Here is a 26,798-nt window from a genome sequence, read left to right as displayed (position 1 = left end):
ATGAATTTTAGGAATTTTTAAAGACATGCAAACCCAAATTACAAACACCTATCCGCTCACAGCACTCGGAATGGCCATTAGCAAAAATGCTGCAAACAATAAATGTGGAGAAACGCGTACCCTCGGTTCTAGGGGGGACGTGGTAAGAGCCACTGATGAAAACACAGTGGCGGTGCTTTGAAAAGGGAAACATTGAGCTACTAGTCAATCAGTCACACCCACTGCTGGGCCTATCACCTGAGAAAACGAGAATCAAAAGGCACAGGCTGGCAATCCTGCACCCCGGCAATACTTACCATAGCCGACACTTGGAAGCAACGAAAATGTCCATCAACAGAGGAGTGCACCAAGAAGAAGTGGTCCATGTACACGATGGAATAGTACTCCACTAGAAAATATGAATTCAAAAAACAAACATGAGTAAGGACACATAAGCTTTGGGGGGTTTATCAGGGCACATGGCAGTCTAATTGATATCTGAGGAACACCACTGGCAGGAAGGTCTGTCTCCCTAGGTACCAGAGTGGGCAACGTAGAAATGCTGCCGGCCTCTGGCCGATACCTGCAACAGCAGCTCGCAAATCTGTGCGAATGGTCACTTCATATGCACAAGTACTGCAGGGCTGCAAAGGAAACCTGCCCTCAAAATGTCCTGACGCAGGTAAAGGCCAAAATATTTCAAAATGTGGCACATATTTCAAGAAAACAATTTGAAGACGTAAGCTGTCATAACAGTTTGAAAAATAAAAGGACGTGCCTCAAAGCTCAATTTCAAGGGATTATGAGACACATGCAAATCCAACCACAAAGAGCTATCGACTCACACCAGTCAGAATAACCATCAGCAAAGAAACTACAAACGATCAATGCTGAAGAGGTTGTGGAGACAGGCAGACCCTCAGTCTCAAGTGGGACGTAACCTGGTAAGAGCCACTCCTGGGAACAGAATGGAGGTGCCTGTAAAAGGTACACATTCAGCTACCCTATGATCCAGCAGGCCCACTCCGTGGCCTATAGCCTAAGAAGACAGAATTGGAAAGACACAGGCAGGAAATCTGCACTGCAGCAGTATTACAATAGCCAAGGCGTGGAAGCAACCAAAAGTCCATCAACAGATGAGTGGACAAAGAAGAACTGCTACGTGTAGAGATGGAATATTAGCTTGGGTAAAAAATGAACCAATGCCACTTGTAGCACCACAGATGAGTCTAGAGGTGATCACGCAACTTGCAGTAAGCGAGAAAGCAAAAGACACCTAACGTACGATATCACTTATAGGGGTTACCTAAAAATTGATACCAGTGAAGATATTTCCACAGAGACATCCAATCACAGATTCATTAAGCAAACTTATGGTTCACCACACGGAAAGGTGTGAGGATTGGATACATCAGGACATTGGGGTTAACAGAGATATACAAACACATGTGAAATATAAAATCACCACAGACCTACGGCATATCAAGAGGACTCTACTCAACATTGCGTCATAAGCTACATGGGAGAAGGACCCGAAGAAGAATAGATATATGTGTACGTGTAAAACAACCACATCTTGCACACCTAGAACAAGCAAAACATTGTAATCAAATTTGCCCTGATACAAAATAAAAATTAAATTTAAAAAACGAACGGCAAGTAACGAGACATAAACCTAAGGGGCTTTTTCCTGGCGCCCTGCATTCTAATTTACAACTTACAACACAACTTCCATTATGGCTCTGTTGCCCTAGTAACCAGATTTGGTAAGGAGAAGTGCTGCCGCCTTCTGGCCGTTTCCCACAACAGCGCTAATGGTCACTTAATATTCAAAAGAACTGCAGGCCTGTAAATGACACCTGCCATCAAAAAAAAAAGAATCCTGGGGTCGTAAATCGACCAGAAAATTCAAAAGACGTCAACATTTCAAGAAGACAATTTCAAGAGGCATGTTTCACGCCCATTCTGTCTTCTTTTTTTCCTTTAAAATAAAAGGGGATTTAAAAATGCTCAACATCAGCAATTAATAGAGCCATGCAAATCCAATCTACAGAAATGTTCACCTCACAGCCGTCAGAATGATCTTCAGCAAAAAGTCTACAAAGAATAAATGCTGAAGGGGTTTCAGAAAACTGTGTACCCACTAGCTGCTGGGGGGATGTAAACTGGTAACAGCCGGCAGGGAGAACATAATGGAGGTGCGTTTAAGGGTAAAAACTGAGCTACCATGCGATCTGGTAGGTCCTCTGATGCGCCTATCACCTGAGCAGAGCAGAATGGAAGAGACACAGGCTGGCAATCCTGCACGGCAGAAACATTTAATATAGCCAAGACTTGGAAGAAACCAAAATGTCCAGCAACAGGAAAATGCACAAAGAGGAAGTGGTCCATGTCAACAATGGAATATTAGCCACGGAAAACAATGAAACAGTGCCGTTTGCACCACCATATAAGGACCTAGAGATAACCACCCCACTTGAAGTAAGAAAGAAACTGAAAGACAGATATCCTATGACATCACTTATAGGTGTTACCTCAAAATTGATACTCATGAACTTATTTCCAAGAGAAGGAAAAGCATGGATTAAGAAAACAAAACTACGTTTAGCCGAATGGAAAGGTGAAAGGAATGTATGAATTATGATATGGGGGTTAACAGACATGTACTAATACAGATGAAATATATAACCACAAAATACCTATGGAACGCCAAGAGGTCTACTCAACACTCTAATAATAACCTACACGGGAAAGGATCCAAAGAGGAATAGACGGATACGTTGATATGATGAACCAGATTCTGTACGCTTAGGAGAAAGTGCATTTTTTTATCAAATTTGCTCTGACACGTCATAAAAATTTAATTTAAAAAACAAGAAGTAGGAGATATAAGCTCTTGGGGGTTTGCCCTGGCACATTCCCCTCTCATCTGCAGGCTACTAACACCATTTCCAGGAAAGCTCTGTCGCCCAAGAACCCAGAGCTGCAAAGGTACAAATGCTGCCGCCTTGTGGCCGTTTCCCGCAAGAGCGGCTTTAAGCCCGCAGCTAATGGTCACTTAATAGCCACAAGGACTCAGGGCCGTAAAGGACACCTGCCCTAAAATATTGTGCTGAGGTAGGGAACGGACAAAACAATTCAAAACAGGGGCTTCCCTGACAAAACAATTCAAAACAGGGGCTTCCCTGGTGGCGCAGTGGTTGAGAGTCGCTGCCGAGCAGGGGACAAGGGTTGTGCCCGGTGCGGGAAGATCCCACATGCCGTGGAGTGGCTGGGCCCGTGACCAGGGCGCTGAGGCCTGCGCGTCCAGAGCCTGTGCCGCAACGGAGAGCCGAAACAGTGAGGGCCCGCGTACCGCAAAAATAATAAGTAAATAAATAAATAAAAAAAGGAAAGTGGAAGGAATTATTAGACTCATGCAAATCTAATCTACAAAAAGTTTGCAACTCACACCTGTCGACTGACGATCAGCAAAAATTCTACAAACAATCAATACTGAAGGGGCTTTAGAGAACTGTGTACCCTCTAGCTGCTGGTGAGATGTAAAGTGCTAACAGCCAATAAGAACAGAAAGGAGCTGCCTTTAGAAGTAAAACTTGAGGTACCGTTCAATCCAGCAGTCACACCCCTGGGCCTCTCACCTGAGAAGACCAGAAGCGAGAAGACCCGGGCTGCAACAGCTGCACTGCGGCCTTATTCACAATAGCCAAGACGGTGAAGCTACCAAAATGTCCATCAACAGCGAATGGATTAAGAAGAAGTGGTCCACGTACGCAATGGAATATTAACCATGGAAAACAATGAAACACTGCTCTTTCAGGCACCACAGACGAGCTTGGAGATGATCACAGAACATGGGGTAAGTCGGAAAGCCAAAGACCTACATCCTATGATATCACTTATAGGCGTTATCTAGTAACTGACACAAATGAACATATCTGCACAGAGAAAGACGCTCACAGACTTAGAAAACAACTACGCTTATCTAAAAGGAAAAGGTGGGCGGAACGGATAAATTAAGGTTAGCGTTACCATACGTATACAAATACATGTTATACACATATATCAAAAAGACCGACCACGTAGCAAGGGAGGTGTACGGAACACTCTGTAATATTTTACATGGGAAGAGGATCTGTACATGAATAGACGTATATAATGTACAAATGAACCAGATTGTGTACACCTAGGACAAACAGTAGTCTAATCATTACCCCGATTAAAATCATTTAAAAAACCAACCAGAAGTGATGCGACATAAACTTATGGGCGTTTCTCCTGGCACATTCCATTCTAATTTACAACCTAGGAACACGACTTCCAGAAAGGCTCTGCTGCCCTAGTACCCAGATTTGGGAATGGAGAAATGCTGCCGCCTTGTGGCCGTCTCCCAAAACAGCAGCTTTAAACCCAGTGCTAATGGTCATTCAATAGTCACCAAACGTGCAGGCCTGTAAATAACACCTGCCCTCCAAAAAAATCCTGGGGTCAAACATCGACCAAAAATTCGAAAGAGGGCAACATTCCAAGAAAACGATTTCAAGAGGTATACTGTACCCCCACGTTTTTCTTTTCTTTTCTTTTCTTTTAAAAGAAAAGAAACAGGCGTGGAAAAATGATGAATTTTAGGAATTTTTAAAGACATGCAAACCCAAATTACAAACACCTATCCGCTCACAGCACTCGGAATGGCCATTAGCAAAAATGCTGCAAACAATAAATGTGGAGAAACGCGTACCCTCGGTTCTAGGGGGGACGTGGTAAGAGCCACTGATGAAAACACAGTGGCGGTGCTTTGAAAAGGGAAACATTGAGCTACTAGTCCATCAGTCACACCCACTGCTGGGCCTATCACCTGAGAAAACGAGAATCAAAAGGCACAGGCTGGCAATCCTGCACCCCGGCAATACTTACCATAGCCGACACTTGGAAGCAACGAAAATGTCCATCAACAGAGGAGTGCACCAAGAAGAAGTGGTCCATGTACACGATGGAATAGTACTCCACTAGAAAATATGAATTCAAAAAACAAACATGAGTAAGGACACATAAGCTTTGGGGGGTTTATCAGGGCACATGGCAGTCTAATTGATATCTGAGGAACACCACTGGCAGGAAGGTCTGTCTCCCTAGGTACCAGAGTGGGCAACGTAGAAATGCTGCCGGCCTCTGGCCGATACCTGCAACAGCAGCTCGCAAATCTGTGCGAATGGTCACTTCATATGCACAAGTACTGCAGGGCTGCAAAGGAAACCTGCCCTCAAAATGTCCTGACGCAGGTAAAGGCCAAAATATTTCAAAATGTGGCACATATTTCAAGAAAACAATTTGAAGACGTAAGCTGTCATAACAGTTTGAAAAATAAAAGGACGTGCCTCAAAGCTCAATTTCAAGGGATTATGAGACACATGCAAATCCAACCACAAAGAGCTATCGACTCACACCAGTCAGAATAACCATCAGCAAAGAAACTACAAACGATCAATGCTGAAGAGGTTGTGGAGACAGGCAGACCCTCAGTCTCAAGTGGGACGTAACCTGGTAAGAGCCACTCCTGGGAACAGAATGGAGGTGCCTGTAAAAGGTACACATTCAGCTACCCTATGATCCAGCAGGCCCACTCCGTGGCCTATAGCCTAAGAAGACAGAATTGGAAAGACACAGGCAGGAAATCTGCACTGCAGCAGTATTACAATAGCCAAGGCGTGGAAGCAACCAAAAGTCCATCAACAGATGAGTGGACAAAGAAGAACTGCTACGTGTAGAGATGGAATATTAGCTTGGGTAAAAAATGAACCAATGCCACTTGTAGCACCACAGATGAGTCTAGAGGTGATCACGCAACTTGCAGTAAGCGAGAAAGCAAAAGACACCTAACGTACGATATCACTTATAGGGGTTACCTAAAAATTGATACCAGTGAAGATATTTCCACAGAGACATCCAATCACAGATTCATTAAGCAAACTTATGGTTCACCACACGGAAAGGTGTGAGGATTGGATACATCAGGACATTGGGGTTAACAGAGATATACAAACACATGTGAAATATAAAATCACCACAGACCTACGGCATATCAAGAGGACTCTACTCAACATTGCGTCATAAGCTACATGGGAGAAGGACCCGAAGAAGAATAGATATATGTGTACGTGTAAAACAACCACATCTTGCACACCTAGAACAAGCAAAACATTGTAATCAAATTTGCCCTGATACAAAATAAAAATTAAATTTAAAAAACGAACGGCAAGTAACGAGACATAAACCTAAGGGGCTTTTTCCTGGCGCCCTGCATTCTAATTTACAACTAACAACACAACTTCCTTTATGGCTCTGTTGCCCTAGTAACCAGATTTGGTAAGGAGAAGTGCTGCCGCCTTCTGGCCGTTTCCCACAACAGCGCTAATGGTCACTTAATATTCAAAAGAACTGCAGGCCTGTAAATGACACCTGCCATCAAAAAAAAAAGAATCCTGGGGTCGTAAATCGACCAGAAAATTCAAAAGACGTCAACATTTCAAGAAGACAATTTCAAGAGGCATGTTTCACGCCCATTCTGTCTTCTTTTTTTCCTTTAAAATAAAAGGGGATTTAAAAATGCTCAACATCAGCAATTAATAGAGCCATGCAAATCCAATCTACAGAAATGTTCACCTCACAGCCGTCAGAATGATCTTCAGCAAAAAGTCTACAAAGAATAAATGCTGAAGGGGTTTCAGAAAACTGTGTACCCACTAGCTGCTGGGGGGATGTAAACTGGTAACAGCCGGCAGGGAGAACATAATGGAGGTGCGTTTAAGGGTAAAAACTGAGCTACCATGCGATCTGGTAGGTCCTCTGATGCGCCTATCACCTGAGCAGAGCAGAATGGAAGAGACACAGGCTGGCAATCCTGCACGGCAGAAACATTTAATATAGCCAAGACTTGGAAGAAACCAAAATGTCCAGCAACAGGAAAATGCACAAAGAGGAAGTGGTCCATGTCAACAATGGAATATTAGCCACGGAAAACAATGAAACAGTGCCGTTTGCACCACCATATAAGGACCTAGAGATAACCACCCCACTTGAAGTAAGAAAGAAACTGAAAGACAGATATCCTATGACATCACTTATAGGTGTTACCTCAAAATTGATACTCATGAACTTATTTCCAAGAGAAGGAAAAGCATGGATTAAGAAAACAAAACTACGTTTAGCCGAATGGAAAGGTGAAAGGAATGTATGAATTATGATATGGGGGTTAACAGACATGTACTAATACAGATGAAATATATAACCACAAAATACCTATGGAACGCCAAGAGGTCTACTCAACACTCTAATAATAACCTACACGGGAAAGGATCCAAAGAGGAATAGACGGATACGTTGATATGATGAACCAGATTCTGTACGCTTAGGAGAAAGTGCATTTTTTTATCAAATTTGCTCTGACACGTCATAAAAATTTAATTTAAAAAACAAGAAGTAGGAGATATAAGCTCTTGGGGGTTTGCCCTGGCACATTCCCCTCTCATCTGCAGGCTACTAACACCATTTCCAGGAAAGCTCTGTCGCCCAAGAACCCAGAGCTGCAAAGGTACAAATGCTGCCGCCTTGTGGCCGTTTCCCGCAAGAGCGGCTTTAAGCCCGCAGCTAATGGTCACTTAATAGCCACAAGGACTCAGGGCCGTAAAGGACACCTGCCCTAAAATATTGTGCTGAGGTAGGGAACGGACAAAACAATTCAAAACAGGGGCTTCCCTGGTGGCGCAGTGGTTGAGAGTCCGCCTGCCGACGCAGGGGACACGGGTTCGTGCCCCGGTGCGGGAAGATCCCACATGCCGTGGAGTGGCTGGGCCCGTGAGCCAGGGCCGCTGAGCCTGCGCGTCCAGAGCCTGTGCTCCGCAACGGGAGAGGCCGAAACAGTGAGAGGCCCGCGTACCGCAAAAATAAATAAGTAAATAAATAAATAAATAAAAAGGAAAGTGGATAAAAGCTCAACCTCAGGAATTATTAGACTCATGCAAATCTAATCTACAAAAAGTTTGCAACTCACACCTGTCGACTGACGATCAGCAAAAATTCTACAAACAATCAATACTGAAGGGGCTTTAGAGAACTGTGTACCCTCTAGCTGCTGGTGAGATGTAAAGTGCTAACAGCCAATAAGAACAGAAAGGAGCTGCCTTTAGAAGTAAAACTTGAGGTACCGTTCAATCCAGCAGTCACACCCCTGGGCCTCTCACCTGAGAAGACCAGAAGCGAGAAGACCCGGGCTGCAACAGCTGCACTGCGGCCTTATTCACAATAGCCAAGACGGTGAAGCTACCAAAATGTCCATCAACAGACGAATGGATTAAGAAGAAGTGGTCCACGTACGCAATGGAATATTAACCATGGAAAACAATGAAACACTGCTCTTTCAGGCACCACAGACGAGCTTGGAGATGATCACAGAACATGGGGTAAGTCGGAAAGCCAAAGACCTACATCCTATGATATCACTTATAGGCGTTATCTAGTAACTGACACAAATGAACATATCTGCACAGAGAAAGACGCTCACAGACTTAGAAAACAACTACGCTTATCTAAAAGGAAAGGTGGGCGGAACGGATAAATTAAGGTTAGCGTTACCATACGTATACAAATACATGTTATACACATATATCAAAAAGACCGACCACGTAGCAAGGGAGGTGTACGGAACACTCTGTAATATTTTACATGGGAAGAGGATCTGTACATGAATAGACGTATATAATGTACAAATGAACCAGATTGTGTACACCTAGGACAAACAGTAGTCTAATCATTACCCCGATTAAAATCATTTAAAAAACCAACCAGAAGTGATGCGACATAAACTTATGGGCGTTTCTCCTGGCACATTCCATTCTAATTTACAACCTAGGAACACGACTTCCAGAAAGGCTCTGCTGCCCTAGTACCCAGATTTGGGAATGGAGAAATGCTGCCGCCTTGTGGCCGTCTCCCAAAACAGCAGCTTTAAACCCAGTGCTAATGGTCATTCAATAGTCACCAAACGTGCAGGCCTGTAAATAACACCTGCCCTCCAAAAAAATCCTGGGGTCAAACATCGACCAAAAATTCGAAAGAGGGCAACATTCCAAGAAAACGATTTCAAGAGGTATACTGTACCCCCACGTTTTTCTTTTCTTTTCTTTTCTTTTAAAAGAAAAGAAACAGGCGTGGAAAAATGATGAATTTTAGGAATTTTTAAAGACATGCAAACCCAAATTACAAACACCTATCCGCTCACAGCACTCGGAATGGCCATTAGCAAAAATGCTGCAAACAATAAATGTGGAGAAACGCGTACCCTCGGTTCTAGGGGGGACGTGGTAAGAGCCACTGATGAAAACACAGTGGCGGTGCTTTGAAAAGGGAAACATTGAGCTACTAGTCCATCAGTCACACCCACTGCTGGGCCTATCACCTGAGAAAACGAGAATCAAAAGGCACAGGCTGGCAATCCTGCACCCCGGCAATACTTACCATAGCCGACACTTGGAAGCAACGAAAATGTCCATCAACAGAGGAGTGCACCAAGAAGAAGTGGTCCATGTACACGATGGAATAGTACTCCACTAGAAAATATGAATTCAAAAAACAAACATGAGTAAGGACACATAAGCTTTGGGGGGTTTATCAGGGCACATGGCAGTCTAATTGATATCTGAGGAACACCACTGGCAGGAAGGTCTGTCTCCCTAGGTACCAGAGTGGGCAACGTAGAAATGCTGCCGGCCTCTGGCCGATACCTGCAACAGCAGCTCGCAAATCTGTGCGAATGGTCACTTCATATGCACAAGTACTGCAGGGCTGCAAAGGAAACCTGCCCTCAAAATGTCCTGACGCAGGTAAAGGCCAAAATATTTCAAAATGTGGCACATATTTCAAGAAAACAATTTGAAGACGTAAGCTGTCATAACAGTTTGAAAAATAAAAGGACGTGCCTCAAAGCTCAATTTCAAGGGATTATGAGACACATGCAAATCCAACCACAAAGAGCTATCGACTCACACCAGTCAGAATAACCATCAGCAAAGAAACTACAAACGATCAATGCTGAAGAGGTTGTGGAGACAGGCAGACCCTCAGTCTCAAGTGGGACGTAACCTGGTAAGAGCCACTCCTGGGAACAGAATGGAGGTGCCTGTAAAAGGTACACATTCAGCTACCCTATGATCCAGCAGGCCCACTCCGTGGCCTATAGCCTAAGAAGACAGAATTGGAAAGACACAGGCAGGAAATCTGCACTGCAGCAGTATTACAATAGCCAAGGCGTGGAAGCAACCAAAAGTCCATCAACAGATGAGTGGACAAAGAAGAACTGCTACGTGTAGAGATGGAATATTAGCTTGGGTAAAAAATGAACCAATGCCACTTGTAGCACCACAGATGAGTCTAGAGGTGATCACGCAACTTGCAGTAAGCGAGAAAGCAAAAGACACCTAACGTACGATATCACTTATAGGGGTTACCTAAAAATTGATACCAGTGAAGATATTTCCACAGAGACATCCAATCACAGATTCATTAAGCAAACTTATGGTTCACCACACGGAAAGGTGTGAGGATTGGATACATCAGGACATTGGGGTTAACAGAGATATACAAACACATGTGAAATATAAAATCACCACAGACCTACGGCATATCAAGAGGACTCTACTCAACATTGCGTCATAAGCTACATGGGAGAAGGACCCGAAGAAGAACAGATATATGTGTACGTGTAAAACAACCACATCTTGCACACCTAGAACAAGCAAAACATTGTAATCAAATTTGCCCTGATACAAAATAAAAATTAAATTTAAAAAACGAACGGCAAGTAACGAGACATAAACCTAAGGGGCTTTTTCCTGGCGCCCTGCATTCTAATTTACAACTAACAACACAACTTCCTTTATGGCTCTGTTGCCCTAGTAACCAGATTTGGTAAGGAGAAGTGCTGCCGCCTTCTGGCCGTTTCCCACAACAGCGCTAATGGTCACTTAATATTCAAAAGAACTGCAGGCCTGTAAATGACACCTGCCATCAAAAAAAAAAAGAATCCTGGGGTCGTAAATCGACCAGAAAATTCAAAAGACGTCAACATTTCAAGAAGACAATTTCAAGAGGCATGTTTCACGCCCATTCTGTCTTCTTTTTTTCCTTTAAAATAAAAGGGGATTTAAAAATGCTCAACATCAGCAATTAATAGAGCCATGCAAATCCAATCTACAGAAATGTTCACCTCACAGCCGTCAGAATGATCTTCAGCAAAAAGTCTACAAAGAATAAATGCTGAAGGGGTTTCAGAAAACTGTGTACCCACTAGCTGCTGGGGGGATGTAAACTGGTAACAGCCGGCAGGGAGAACATAATGGAGGTGCGTTTAAGGGTAAAAACTGAGCTACCATGCGATCTGGTAGGTCCTCTGATGCGCCTATCACCTGAGCAGAGCAGAATGGAAGAGACACAGGCTGGCAATCCTGCACGGCAGAAACATTTAATATAGCCAAGACTTGGAAGAAACCAAAATGTCCAGCAACAGGAAAATGCACAAAGAGGAAGTGGTCCATGTCAACAATGGAATATTAGCCACGGAAAACAATGAAACAGTGCCGTTTGCACCACCATATAAGGACCTAGAGATAACCACCCCACTTGAAGTAAGAAAGAAACTGAAAGACAGATATCCTATGACATCACTTATAGGTGTTACCTCAAAATTGATACTCATGAACTTATTTCCAAGAGAAGGAAAAGCATGGATTAAGAAAACAAAACTACGTTTAGCCGAATGGAAAGGTGAAAGGAATGTATGAATTATGATATGGGGGTTAACAGACATGTACTAATACAGATGAAATATATAACCACAAAATACCTATGGAACGCCAAGAGGTCTACTCAACACTCTAATAATAACCTACACGGGAAAGGATCCAAAGAGGAATAGACGGATACGTTGATATGATGAACCAGATTCTGTACGCTTAGGAGAAAGTGCATTTTTTTATCAAATTTGCTCTGACACGTCATAAAAATTTAATTTAAAAAACAAGAAGTAGGAGATATAAGCTCTTGGGGGTTTGCCCTGGCACATTCCCCTCTCATCTGCAGGCTACTAACACCATTTCCAGGAAAGCTCTGTCGCCCAAGAACCCAGAGCTGCAAAGGTAGAGATGCTGCCGCCTTGTGGCCGTTTCCCGCAAGAGCGGCTTTAAGCCCGCAGCTAATGGTCACTTAATAGCCACAAGGACTCAGGGCCGTAAAGGACACCTGCCCTAAAATATTGTGCTGAGGTAGGGAACGGACAAAACAATTCAAAACAGGGGCTTCCCTGGTGGCGCAGTGGTTGAGAGTCCGCCTGCCGACGCAGGGGTCACGGGTTCGTGCCCCGGTGCGGGAAGATCCCACATGCCGTGGAGTGGCTGGGCCCGTGAGCCAGGGCCGCTGAGCCTGCGCGTCCAGAGCCTGTGCTCCGCAACGGGAGAGGCCGAAACAGTGAGAGGCCCGCGTACCGCAAAAATAAATAAGTAAATAAATAAATAAATAAATAAAAAGGAAAGTGGATAAAAGCTCAACCTCAGGAATTATTAGACTCATGCAAATCTAATCTACAAAAAGTTTGCAACTCACACCTGTCGACTGACGATCAGCAAAAATTCTACAAACAATCAATACTGAAGGGGCTTTAGAGAACTGTGTACCCTCTAGCTGCTGGTGAGATGTAAAGTGCTAACAGCCAATAAGAACAGAAAGGAGCTGCCTTTAGAAGTAAAACTTGAGGTACCGTTCAATCCAGCAGTCACACCCCTGGGCCTCTCACCTGAGAAGACCAGAAGCGAGAAGACCCGGGCTGCAACAGCTGCACTGCGGCCTTATTCACAATAGCCAAGACGGTGAAGCTACCAAAATGTCCATCAACAGACGAATGGATTAAGAAGAAGTGGTCCACGTACGCAATGGAATATTAACCACGGAAAACAATGAAACACTGCTCTTTCAGGCACCACAGACGAGCTTGGAGATGATCACAGGACATGGGGTAAGTCGGAAAGCCAAAGACCTACATCCTATGATATCACTTATAGGCGTTATCTAGTAACTGACACAAATGAACATATCTGCACAGAGCAAGACGCTCACAGACTTAGAAAACAACTACGCTTATCTAAAAGGAAAGGTGGGCGGAACGGATAAATTAAGGTTAGCGTTACCATACGTATACAAATACATGTTATACACATATATCAAAAAGACCGACCACGTAGCAAGGGAGGTGTACGGAACACTCTGTAATACTTTACATGGGAAGAGGATCTGTACATGAATAGACGTATATAATGTACAAATGAACCAGATTGTGTACACCTAGGACAAACAGTAGTCTAATCATTACCCCGATTAAAATCATTTAAAAAACCAACCAGAAGTGATGCGACATAAACTTATGGGCGTTTCTCCTGGCACATTCCATTCTAATTTACAACCTAGGAACACGACTTCCAGAAAGGCTCTGCTGCCCTAGTACCCAGATTTGGGAATGGAGAAATGCTGCCGCCTTGTGGCCGTCTCCCAAAACAGCAGCTTTAAACCCAGTGCTAATGGTCATTCAATAGTCACCAAACGTGCAGGCCTGTAAATAACACCTGCCCTCCAAAAAAATCCTGGGGTCAAACATCGACCAAAAATTCGAAAGAGGGCAACATTCCAAGAAAACGATTTCAAGAGGTATACTGTACCCCCACGTTTTTCTTTTCTTTTCTTTTCTTTTAAAAGAAAAGAAACAGGCGTGGAAAAATGATGAATTTTAGGAATTTTTAAAGACATGCAAACCCAAATTACAAACACCTATCCGCTCACAGCACTCGGAATGGCCATTAGCAAAAATGCTGCAAACAATAAATGTGGAGAAACGCGTACCCTCGGTTCTAGGGGGGACGTGGTAAGAGCCACTGATGAAAACACAGTGGCGGTGCTTTGAAAAGGGAAACATTGAGCTACTAGTCAATCAGTCACACCCACTGCTGGGCCTATCACCTGAGAAAACGAGAATCAAAAGGCACAGGCTGGCAATCCTGCACCCCGGCAATACTTACCATAGCCGACACTTGGAAGCAACGAAAATGTCCATCAACAGAGGAGTGCACCAAGAAGAAGTGGTCCATGTACACGATGGAATAGTACTCCACTAGAAAATATGAATTCAAAAAACAAACATGAGTAAGGAGACATAAGCTTTGCGGGGTTTATCAGGGCACATGGCAGTCTAATTGATATCTGAGGAACACCACTGGCAGGAAGGTCTGTTTCCCTAGGTACCAGAGTGGGCATCGTAGAAATGCTGCCGGCCTCTGGCCGATACCTGCAACAGCAGCTCGGAAATCTGTGCGAATGGTCACTTCATATGCACAAGTACTGCAGGGCTGCAAAGGAAACCTGCCCTCAAAATGTCCTGACGCAGGTAAAGGCCAAAATATTTCAAAATGTGGCACATATTTCAAGAAAACAATTTGAAGACGTAAGCTGTCAAAACAGTTTGAAAAATAAAAGGACATGCCTCAAAGCTCAATTTCAAGGGATTATGAGACACATGCAAATCCAACCACAAAGAGCTATCAACTCACACCAGTCAGAATAACCATCAGCAAAGAAACTACAAACGATCAATGCTGAAGGTGTTGTGGAGACATTTATACCCTCAACTCTTCGTGGGATGTAACCTGGAAAGAGCCACTAATCAGAAGAGAATGGAAATGCCTTTAAACGGTAAACATTGAAGTACCATATGATACAGGAAAACCACCTGTGTCTATAACATAAGAAGACAGAACTGGAAAGACACAGGCAGACAAATGTGCATTGCAGGACTATTACAACAGCCAAGACAAGGAGGCAACCAAAAGTCCATCAAGAGGTGCGTGGACAAAGAAGAATTGCTACATGTACAGATGGAATACTAGCTAGGAGAAAAATAAAACAATGCCATTTGCAGCACCATAGATGAGTCTACAGGTATCAGGCAAATTGTACCCAGTCAGACAGTAAAAGACACATATCCTATTATATCACTTATATGTGTTAGCAAAAAATTGATACTAATGAAGATATTTCCACAGAGTAAGGCAATCACAGATTCATTAAGCAAACTTATGGTTCACCAAATGGAAAGGTGTGAGGATTGGATACATTAGGACATTGGGGTTAACAGAGATATACAAACACACGTGAAATATAAAATCGCCACAGACCTATGGCATACCAAGACGAGACTACTCAACATTGTGTCATAACCTACATGGGAGAAGGACCCGAAGAAGAATAGATATATGTATATGTGTAAAAGAACCACATCTTGCACACCTAGAACAAGCAAAACATTGTAATCAAATTTGCTGTGAGAAAAAATAAAAATTAAATTAAAAAGAGAAGAAAAAGCAATGAGACATAAACTTACGGGGCTTTTTGCTGGCACATTGCATTCTAATTTACAACCAGAACATGACTTCCATTAAGGCTCTGTTATCACTAATAAAGCAGCTTTATAAGCAATGCTGAAGGTAGCTTAAAAGAAGTCTCACTAATTATTGATAGTAACAAGAAAACAAACTGAAGTAAAAATCTCACTGTAAAAAGTATACAACAGTAAGGGTAGTAGATCAGACACTTACTAAACTTCTGTAAAGAGTAAAAGACAACAGTAATATGTTTTTTTTAAAACAAAGAGAGGGCCCAAATAAATCAGAAATGAAAGAGATGATGTTACAGCAGACACCACAGAAATACAAAGTATCCTAAGATACACACAGGTTAACTCAGGGCTCAGACTGGACAGAACCCACTCTCCATGCCCCTGTACATGACTTACAGGAGCCTCAGGAACTGAGGAGGGGGTCCCTTAGGAGAGGCACAAGATAGAAGATGTTAGGCATTAACATGACTGCATTCATCTTAAACGTGCCTGAACTACATTCACACGAGATGATTTTGTCCTCTATGTACATCGCACCTCTCGTCGGAACTGCAGACCTTTGGCTTCACCACCTCTATGACAGCATTAGCTTCACCTGCTGTGGACCATCTCCTATAGGATTTCTAGAACCACAAAGCATCGAAGCTTCACAGGACCCAGAGTCTGTGTGACCATTCAGAGTCTCAGAGTCTCAACTGCACTCAGAGACTCACAGTCTCAACAGAGACTCCACTCTTGGAAGGCACACACAGTAGTGTGCACATCAGGACCCAGGGGAAGGAGCAGTGACCCCATAGATGAATGACCGGACCTATCTGCTAGTTTCAGTGGGTCTCCTGCAGAGGCAGGGAGTGGCTGTGTCTCACCGTGGGGACAACGACACTGCCAGCAGAAGTTCTGGGAAATACTCCTTGGCGTGAGCCCTCCCAGAGTCCACCATTAGCCCCACCAAGAGCAAGCTAGGCTCCAGTGCTGGGTCACCTCAGGCCGAACAACCAACAGGGAGGGAACCCAGCCCCATGCATCAGCAGACAAGCGGATTAAACTTTTTATTAAAGTTTTATTTAATCCACAGACAAACAGATTAAAGCTCTGCCCACCAGAGCAACACCCAGCTCTACCCACCACCAGTCTGTCCCATCAGGAAGTTTGCACAATCCTCTAAGATAGACTCATCCACCGGATAGCAGACAGCAGAATCAAGAAGAACTACAATTCTGCAGCCTGTGGAAGGAAAACCACATTCACAGAAAGACAGACAAAATGAAAATGCAGAGGACTTTATATCAGATCAAGGAACAAGATAAAACCCCAGAAAAACAACGAAATGAGGTGGGGATAGGCAAGCTTCCAGAAAAACAATTATGATAGTGAAGATGATCCAAGATCTTAGAAAAAGAATGGAGGCAAAGATCGAGAAGATGCAAGAAATGCTTAACAAAGACCTAGAAGAATTAAGGAACAAACACCTAGAAGAATTAAAGAACAAACAGAGATGAACAATACAATAAATGAAATGAAAAATACACTAGAAGGAATCAGTAGCAGAATAACTGTGGCAGAAGAACAGGTAAGTGACCTGGAAGACAGAAAGGTGGAAATCACTGCCATGGAACAGAATAAAGAAAAAGAATGAAAATAAATGAAGACACCCTAAGAGACCTCTGGGACAACATTAAACACAACAACATTCGCATTATAGGGGTCCCAGATGGAGAAGAGGGAGAGAAAGGACTCGAGAAAATATTTGAAGAGATTATAGTCAAAAACTTCCCTAGTATGGGAAAAGAAATAGCCACCCAAGTGCAGGAAGCTCAGAGAGTCCCAGGCAGGATAAACCAACGGAGAAAAATGCCGAGACACATAGTAATCAAACTGACAAAAATTAAAGAGAAAGAAAAATTATTGAAAGCAGCAAGGGAAAAATGACAAATAACATACAAGGGAACTCCCATAAGGTTAACAGCTGATTTCTCAGCAGAAACTCAACAAGCCAGAAGGGAATGGCATGATAAATTTAAAGTGATGAAAGGGAAGAACCTGAAACCAAGAGTACTCCATCCATCAAGGATCTCACTCAGATTCGATGGAGAAATTAAAACCTTTACAGACAAGCAAAAGCTAAGAGAATTCAGCACCACCAAACCAGCTCTACAACAAATGCTAAAGGAACTTCTCTAAGTGGGAAACACAAGAGAAGAAAAGGACCCACCAAGACAAACCCATAACAATTAAGAAAATAGTAATAGGAACATATATATATATAGATATTTACCTTAAACGTGAATGGATTAAACGCTCCAATCAAAAGACACAGGCTCACTGAATGGATACAAAAACAAGACTGATATATATGCTGTCTACAAGAGACCCATTTCAGACCTAGGGACACATACAGACTGAAAGTGAGGGGATGGAAAAAGATATTCCATGCAAATGAAAATCAAAAGAAAGCTGGAGTAGCAATACTCATATCAGATAAAATAGACTTTAAAATGAATGTTACAAGAGACAAGGAAGGACACTACATAATGATCAAGGGATCAATCCAAGAAGATATAACAATTATAAATATATATGTACCCAACATAGGAGCACCTCAATACATAAGGCAACTGCTAACAGCTGTAAAACAGGAAATCAACAGTAACACAATAATAGCAGGGGACTTTAACACCTCATTTACACCAGTGGAGATCATCCAGACAGAAAATTAATAAGGAAACACAAGCTTTAAATGACACAGTAGACCAGATAGATTTAATTAATATTTATAGGACATTCCATCCAAAAACAGCAGATTACACGTTCTTCTCAAGTGCACACAGAACATTCTCCAGGATAAATCACATCTTGGGTCACAAATAAAGCCTCAGTATATTTAAGAAAACTGAAATCATATCAAGCAGCTTTTCCTACCACAATGCTATGAGACTGGAAATCAATTACAGGGAAAAAAACGTAAAAAACACAAACACATGGAGGCTAAACAATACGATACTAAATAACCAAGAGCTAACTGAAGAAAGCAAAGAAGAAATCAAACACTACCTAGAGACAAATGGCAACAAATACACGATGATCCAAAACCTATGGGATGAAGCAAAAGCAGTTCGAAGAGAGAAGTTTATAGCAATACAAGCCTACCTCAAGAAACAAGAAAAATCTCAAATAAACAATCTAACCTTACATCTAGAGGAACTAGAGAAAGAAGAACCAAACCCAAAGTTAGTAGAAGGAAAGAAACCATAAAGATCAGAGCAGAAATAAATGAAATACAAACCAAGAAAACAATAGCAAAGATCAATAAAACTAAAAGCTGGTTCTTTGAGAAGATAAACAAAAATGATAAACCTTTAGCCAGACTCAAGAAAAAGAGGGAGAGGACTCAAATCAATACAATTAGAAATGAAAAAGGAGAAGTTACAACAGACACCACAGAAATACAAAGCCTCATAGGACACTACTACAAGCAACTCTATGCCAATAAAATGGACAACCTGGAAGAAATGGACAGATTCTTTGAAAGGGATAACCTTCCAAGACTGAACCAGGAAGAAATAGAAAATAAGAACAAACCTATCACAAGCAATGAAATTGAAACTGTGATTAAAAATCTTCCAACAAACAAAAGCCCAGAACCAAAGGGCATCACAGGTGAATTCTATCAAACATTTAGAGAACAGCTAACACCCAACCTTCTCAAACTCTTCAAAAATATTGCAGGGGAAGGAACACTCCCAAACTCATTCTATGAGGCCACCATCACACTGACACCAAAACCAGACAGAGATACTACTAGGAAAGAAAATTAGAGAGCAATATCACTGATGAATATAGATGTAAAAATCCTCAAGAAAATACTAGCAAACAGAATCGAACAACACTAAAAGAATCATACACCATGATCAAGTGGGGTTTATCCCAGGGATGCAAGGATTCTTCAATATACACAAATCCATCAATGTGATACACCATATTAACAAATTGTAGAATAAAAACCACATTATCATCTCAATAGATGCAGGAAAAGATTTTGAGAAAATTCAACACCCATTTATGATAAAAACTCTGCAGAGTGTGGGCATAGAGGGAAACTACCTCAACATAATAAAGGCCATCTATGACAAACCCACAGCAAACATCATTCTCAATGGTGGAAAACTGAAAGCATTTCCTCTAAGATCAAGAACAAGACGAGGATTTCCACTCTCACCATTATTATTCAACATAGTTTTGGAAGTCCTAGCCACGGCAATCAGAGAAGAAAAGGAAATAAAAGGAATCCAAATCGGAAAAGAAGAAGTAAAGCTGTCACTGTTTGCAGATGACATGATACTATACATAGAGAATCCTAAAGATGCCAGCAGAAAACTACTAGAGCTAATCAATGAATTTGGTAAAGGTGCAGAATACAAAATTAATGCACAGAAATCTCTTGCATTCCTATACACTAACAATGAAAGATCAGAAAAAGAAATTAAGGAAATGATCCCATTACCACTGCAACAAAAAGAATAAAATACTTAGGAATAAACCTACCAAATGAAGTAAAAGACCTGTACTCAGAAAACTATAAGACACGGATGAAAGAAATCAAAGATGATATAAACAGATGGAGACATATACTGTGTTCTTGGATTAAAAGAATCAATACTGTGGAAATGACTATGCTACCCAAAGCAACCTACAGATTCAATGCAATCCCTATCAAATTACCAGTGCCATCTTCTACAGAACTCGAACAAAAAATTTTAAAATTTGTAGGGAGACACAGAAGACCCCGGATAGCCAAAGCAGTCCTGAGAGGAAAAAAAGAGCTGGAGGAATGAGACTTCCAGACTTCATACTATACTACAAAGCTACAGTAATCAAGACAATATGATACTGACACAAAAACAGAAATATAGACCAATAGAACAGGAGAGAAGGCACAGAGATAAAACCACGTACCTATGGTTTACTAATCTATGACAAAGGAGGCAAGGGTATACAATGGAGAAAAAACGGTGTCTTCAGTAAGTGGTGCTGGGAAAACTGGACAGCTACATGTAAAAGAATGAAATTAGAACACTCCCTAACACCATACACAAAAATAAGCTCAAAATGTCTTAGAGACCTAAATGTAAGACCAGACACTGTAAAACTCTTAGAGGAAAACATAAGCACAACACTCTATGACACAAATCACAGCAAGATCCTTTTTGCCCCACCTCCTAGAGAAATGGAAAGAAAAACAAAAATAAAAAATGGGACCTAATGAAAGTTAAAATCTTTTGCACAGCAAAGGAAAACATAAACAAGACAAAAAGACAACCATCAGAATGGGAGAAAGTATTTTCAAATGAAGCAAATGGCAAAGGATTAATTTCCAAAAGGCAGCTCATGTAGCTCAATATCACGTAAACGAACAACCCAATCCAAAAGTGGGCAGAACACCTAAATAGACATTTCGCCAAAGAAGATATACAGGTTGCCAACAAACACATGAAAGGATGCTCAACATCACTAATCATTAGAGAAATGCAAATCAAAACTACAGTGAGGTATCACCTCACAGCAGTCAGAATGGCAATCATCAAAAAATCTACAAACAATAAATGCAGGAGAGACATTTATTGGAGAAAAGGGAACCCTCTTGCACTGTTGGTGGGAATGGAAATTTATATAGCCACTAGAGAGAACAGTATGGAGCTTCCTTAAAAAACTAAAAATAGAATTACCATATGATCCAGCAATCCCACTACTGGGCATATACCCAGAGAAAACCATAATTCAAAAAGACACATTCACCACAATGTTCACTGCAGCACTATTTACAATAGCCAGGTCGTGGAAGCAAGATAAATGCCCATAGACAGAAGAATGGAAAAGATGTGGTACATATATAAAATGGAATATTACTCAGCCATATAAAGGAGTGAAATTGGGTCATTTGTAGAGACGTGGATAGATCTAGAGACTGTCATACAGTGAAGTAAGTCAGAAAGAGAAAAACAAATATAGTATATTAATGCATACATGTGGAACCTAGAAAAACGGTACAGATGAACCGGTTTTCAAGGCAGAAATAGAGACACATAATGGCAGGGTGGTGGTGGTGGGATAAATTGGGAGACTGGGATTGACATATATACACTTATATGTATAAAACAGAAAACCAATAAGAACCTGCGGTATAAAAAAATAAATAAAATTAAATTTAAAAATTAAAATAATAAATATTTTTTAAAAAACAGAAAAAGAAGTTTTTCCTTCCCATAGACATATTTATATGAATGAATTATTTCCATGCTTATATCTATAAATACAGGAAGAGGAATAAAACCTACCTTGAGCCAAAAAAGAAAAAAAGGAAAAAGAGAAAAAACAGAACCCACCAGTCATACAGAGGAAAACCCTATCAGGGCACTTGCTCCAGTGGTAAACAATTCTGAAGTTGGTCAGAGGTGGGGAATCGTCTCCCATGAAGCCAGCAGCCCCCCCGCAAGGAGCGTCCTCGTTGCAAAGCTGGGGGACCGTGCCGAGGCGTCTGTGAGTAGACGTGAGCTGAGCCCCAGGCCAGCTGCTGCTGAACTGTTCCCACCCTTCCCAGGTAAAACACCTGAATGTGTGCAAGGACTTGAAAGCCTAGAGGAAGGGCCGTGGAGCCACACCAGCGACAGCACGCCGGCCGACTTGGTGCCTGCAGGCCAGCCAGGATGGTCCTGGCCCTGGGCGCTCTTCTGGAAGCTTTACCATTTCCCTGCCTGAGATACCCCTCCTGTCCCGGCCCCCACTGATTTTTTCCTTCCTCACCTCTGCCCGGGGAGAAATTCCAGTGGCAGGTATGGGTGACACATCCTCTTGTTTAGCAGGTGGCAGCCCGGCAACTCCTGCGGAAAGTCCAGCAGAGCCCCACTCACACCGGGCCACCCTCAAAGCCATGGCCCCTCACTCCGTCCCACCAGCACAGCCCCGAGACTGCTGACGGGGCAGAGAATATGGCGTCAGGCACAGCTGCAGCGGCTCTTGCTGCCTGGAGCGGTGTTTATATTGACCTCAACAAGGCACACCTGGGGAGGGCCGGCCCGCACGGTCAGGCTGCCCAGGTCAGCCAATCCTCACCCCTCAGGGGCTCACATTGCAGAAAATGGACCTTGCTGAACCTGCCAAGTCCAAGGAACAGGTGTGGGCTCCTGAGAGTCAGGATAGACAAGGGGCTGCAGCTCCGGCTTGTTTTCTAATCATTTTACCTGGCCCATGAGTGGGAGACAACTTCAAGAAGACCCTCTCCTAATGAGAGGAACCCAGGAGTCAGGGAGAGGAAGGGTGATGGGTGGAGACAGAGGCCTGGTGCCCTGGCTGCAGTGGAAGTCTCTGGAAGACCAGGCGGAGGGAGGCCACACAGAGTGACACCCAGGGTCACAGACCTGTCGGAGCTGCTGTTTGTTAGTTCTAGTCCTGCTCTGAGGTGCTCTGTGTCAGCTCTGAACGACAGGTGAGCTGGCAATGCTCTGCAATGAGGGCTATGTGCACGGTTCCTGTGTGCCCAGCCCTGCCGGGGTACCTGCCCAGGGGAGCTCCGTATCCTGGGAGGGGCCTGACCACGAGAGCCCTATGGGCTGCTGGGTAGCTGCACAGGTGAGCTCCATACCCTGGGAGGGGCCTGACCATGAGAGCCCGTGGGCTGCTGGGGACCTGCCCAGGTGAGCCCCATATCCTGGGAGGGGCCTGACCACGAGAGCCCCATGGGCTGCTGGAGACCTGCCCAGGTGAGCTCCATATCCTGGGAGGGGCGTGACCACAAGAGCCCTGTGGGCTGCTGAGGACGTGGTAAAGGATGTCAGGACAGTCAGTGAAGCCACCGAGGATACACATCCAGTTGTTCCTAATTCCTACACCCTGCTGGTCATTCTACCATCCACCAGGACATGGTATTCTGTATTAGACTTCAATGATGCCTTCTCCTGTATCCCGTTAGTCCCAGAGTCACAAGAAATTTTGGCTTGTAAGTGGCAGGACTCAACATACAACAAAAACAATACTGCTGGGCCGTTCTGCCCCAAGGGTTCAAAAATTTCCACACCATCTTTGGGGAAACGTTAGCTAAACACCTAAAAGTTCCACCTCTGGAAAAGGGAACCCTCCTTCAATATGCAGACGACATTCTGATCGCCAGCCCTACTAAGGAGGCCTCTGAACTACCTAGCCAATAAAGGATAGAAGGTGTCCAAGAAAAAGGCTCAAATATCACAGACTAAGGTGACCTGCCTGGGCTTCATTCTCACAGAAGGTCGGAGAAGCCCATCCCAGGAAAGGGAAGAAGCCATTTGCAGCCTTACCCCTTCTAAAACTAGAAGACAGCTTAGGGGTTCCTGGGAAGGCCGGGGTTTGCTGCATCTGGATCCCTAACTACAGTCTACTAGCTGGGCCTCTATACGAAACACTGAAAGGAAAAGATGATGATCCTTTCGAATAGAATCCAGAAGTGGTCTTTCAAGAATGCAAAGAGCAGTCAATTCAGACCCTTGCCCTGGAACTCCCTAATTTAGCTATACCCTTTGACCTTTACATTCCCAGTCAAAGGTGAATCGCCCTTGGAGTATTAGTGTAAAAACTGGGACCACCTGAAATGGAACAACGCAAGAATGCCCTCCAGGTAGGATAAACTACGGTCACCAAGGGCTTGGCCCGCCGCCCCATCCAGCTAGGATACTGGGGGTATCTAAAAACCTGGAAATCAGCAGCCCGCAAGGCCAGCTCCCTCCTAAGGGAAAAGGACCCCACGAGGTGATGCTAACCACCCACCATGCCCTGAAGATGCAGGGGTCGCTCCGTGGGCACACTGACCTCGAGTGAGGAGGCCCTCCAGCTCCAACCTCCAGAGAGACAACCAGGGGCAACGGGCCCCCATGACGACTCGTGTGACCATCACTTGACCTGGAGCTTCTCTCAGAAAACAACAAGAGTGTGCCCCAAAAGAGCAGACTACTGCTTGCAGGACTTACTGCACCCAGACGGGAGCTAATAAGCTTGGCGGGGGAACCGTATATCACGCTGTCACCATAGAAAAGCCTACAGACACCGCGGTGATGGCGGCCAATGAGACCGGCTGGACTCCTGTCTACTTCAAAAGGCCGTTGACTCAGTGGCCGTCATGGTCCTGGATCACCACCGACCCTGGACTGTCTGGGAGTTGAGCAGGCAGGGCTCTGACACCTGGTGCTGTTTGTATGTAAATTCAGGGGCCTAATTGAAGAAAGCACAGACCACTGGTCAGAGCATCTAGGCTGGCAGAAACCGTCAGCCTAAGGTGGCCGAACAAATGTGGGGCGGGGTAAAACCGGCCCCCCCAGCGTCTCTGCGCATCTCTTTCCTGGACCCTTCAAGGTCATTGGAATCTATAACACTTCCAATGCTGGTGCTCAGGCGGACGAGCAGTGAGGCCGGAGGCCTGGGGACAATCAACCTCACCTGGAGGCTGCTGGGGAGAAGTTCTGCCCCTCCCCCCCCGGGTATGAGGCCTCCCAACTCAGCACGAAGCAGTTACAGAAGAGGGGTCTGCACCCTCAGCGCCCCAAGAATGAGGAACGGGACAAAAGGCAGAGGAGGGGTTTGTCACCGGCAAAGCCCATGAAAAATTCCTGGGAGATAAAAATAGAATCTGGGCAATAAAATAAAGTCTAACCTTTTTTTCCTTTGTGCTTTGTCTAATTTCACGTGCTCCTAAGTTGCCATGTGCAGAGGTCCCACACCCGGCACTTCAGACCCGATTTCCTAGTGCAGAATGGCTGGGCCGACACCTCAGCTCGTGGGGTCCCCGTGCAGACTCCTCGACATAGAACCTGAGCCGCAGCCAACCCGGCCCTCGAGAGCTCCGCCCCCTCCCTCCCGCTGACGCTGACGCTGCTGGGATCCCTACACAGCAGCCCGACCCACAGCCCGTGAGGGAGCGCACGCTCTCACCTTGCATTCTCTGATCAAAATATAAAGTTTCCTTTGCTTCTGAACCAAACTCAGTCTCGATCTGTTGGCTCCAATGACACTGGGCAGGGGGACCCTTGTTGGGGCCAACTCTGGAGGATCAGTAACAGAAATTGAGAACACTGTAACTTCAATGAACAGATGTGTGAGCCAAACTGTAATTAACATAGAGCAGTGTATAAGGCTCGGGTAAAATAAGATGTTTCTAACACTTCCATTTGATATTTCCATCACTTTATTATAAGCAAGTTCAGTGAAGGGGTTTGTCTTATTTGTCAGGTCAATATTAGAGAAACGAAGTGATTTCTTTCCAAGGATGTACATCTAATAATCTTGGCTGAAGCTTCAATCTTGTTTTGAATGCTTTGCCGTTGAAAATGCTACCTCTCTTTCAGCTCACCCATTTCTAAGAAGTATAAAATCTTATAGTTTATTATTACCAAAGGGGAAAGGTGGGAGGAGGGATAAATTAACAGTTTGGGATTAACACATATACACTGCTATGTATAAAATAGATCATCAACAAGGAACTACTGTATAGCACAGGGAACTACACTCAATATTTTGCGATAATCTGTAAGGGGAAATAATCCGAAAAAGAATAGAAATTTTTATCGACATCATCTATCAACGACAGATAAAATGTAACCTAAGGGAGGCCGATGGTTAGCGCTCTGACCCTGAACACTTCAATCATCTAAAGTTCAGACTCTGCCTACTGCCCAAGGCCCTTAATGAACATACGTGTAGCCGTAGCTTAAAAATTCCCCAGTTTGGGGTTCGGGGAGACACTGATTTGGAAAAGTACCTGGTGTTCTCCTTACATGCACGGGACCCTTCCTACAGCTCAAACATGCCTGTGACACCCAGAGGATGGTACACCGTTTGACCAGGAAGAGTCTGGAAAACGCATCCCATCTCCTCATCTCCTGGTGCTCGGGTTCACCCCTCCAGCGTCTTTCCTAACCATCTCCCCACTTGGGGATGTCAGCACCGTCAACATCCTGTTGCACACAGTTTGGAATTTGTCCAGAGGATGAAGCGGAAGGATGAGAAACAATGAGAGACAAGTCCTAGGTGTTCGGACAGGCACATGTCACGCTAATTTCCAATCAGGAAGACGTATTGACCAAAGGCTAAGATTACCCACGGAAACAGAATAGGGCTTGAGGAAATCCTGCTGTTTTGTGGCCAGTTCCCAAAAACACAAGTTGAAAAATGGAACACAGGGGCACTGAAATTCACGAAAATTAAGAGCTGAAAATATCTATCGTTGAAAAATGTCTTGAGGTAAGTCACCGAAAAGGACTTGTAAGCAAGGGAGAATGGCAGGAAAGGGATTTGAAGAGGTAGAAAGGACTGGCCATTA

The sequence above is a fragment of the Grampus griseus genome (genome assembly GCF_964374135.1).
Source record: "Grampus griseus genome assembly, chromosome: X".
In the NCBI taxonomy this organism is placed as follows: domain Eukaryota; kingdom Metazoa; phylum Chordata; class Mammalia; order Artiodactyla; family Delphinidae; genus Grampus; species Grampus griseus.
The sequence above is the reverse complement of the archived record's forward strand: the minus strand, read 5'-3'. Positions refer to the sequence as shown.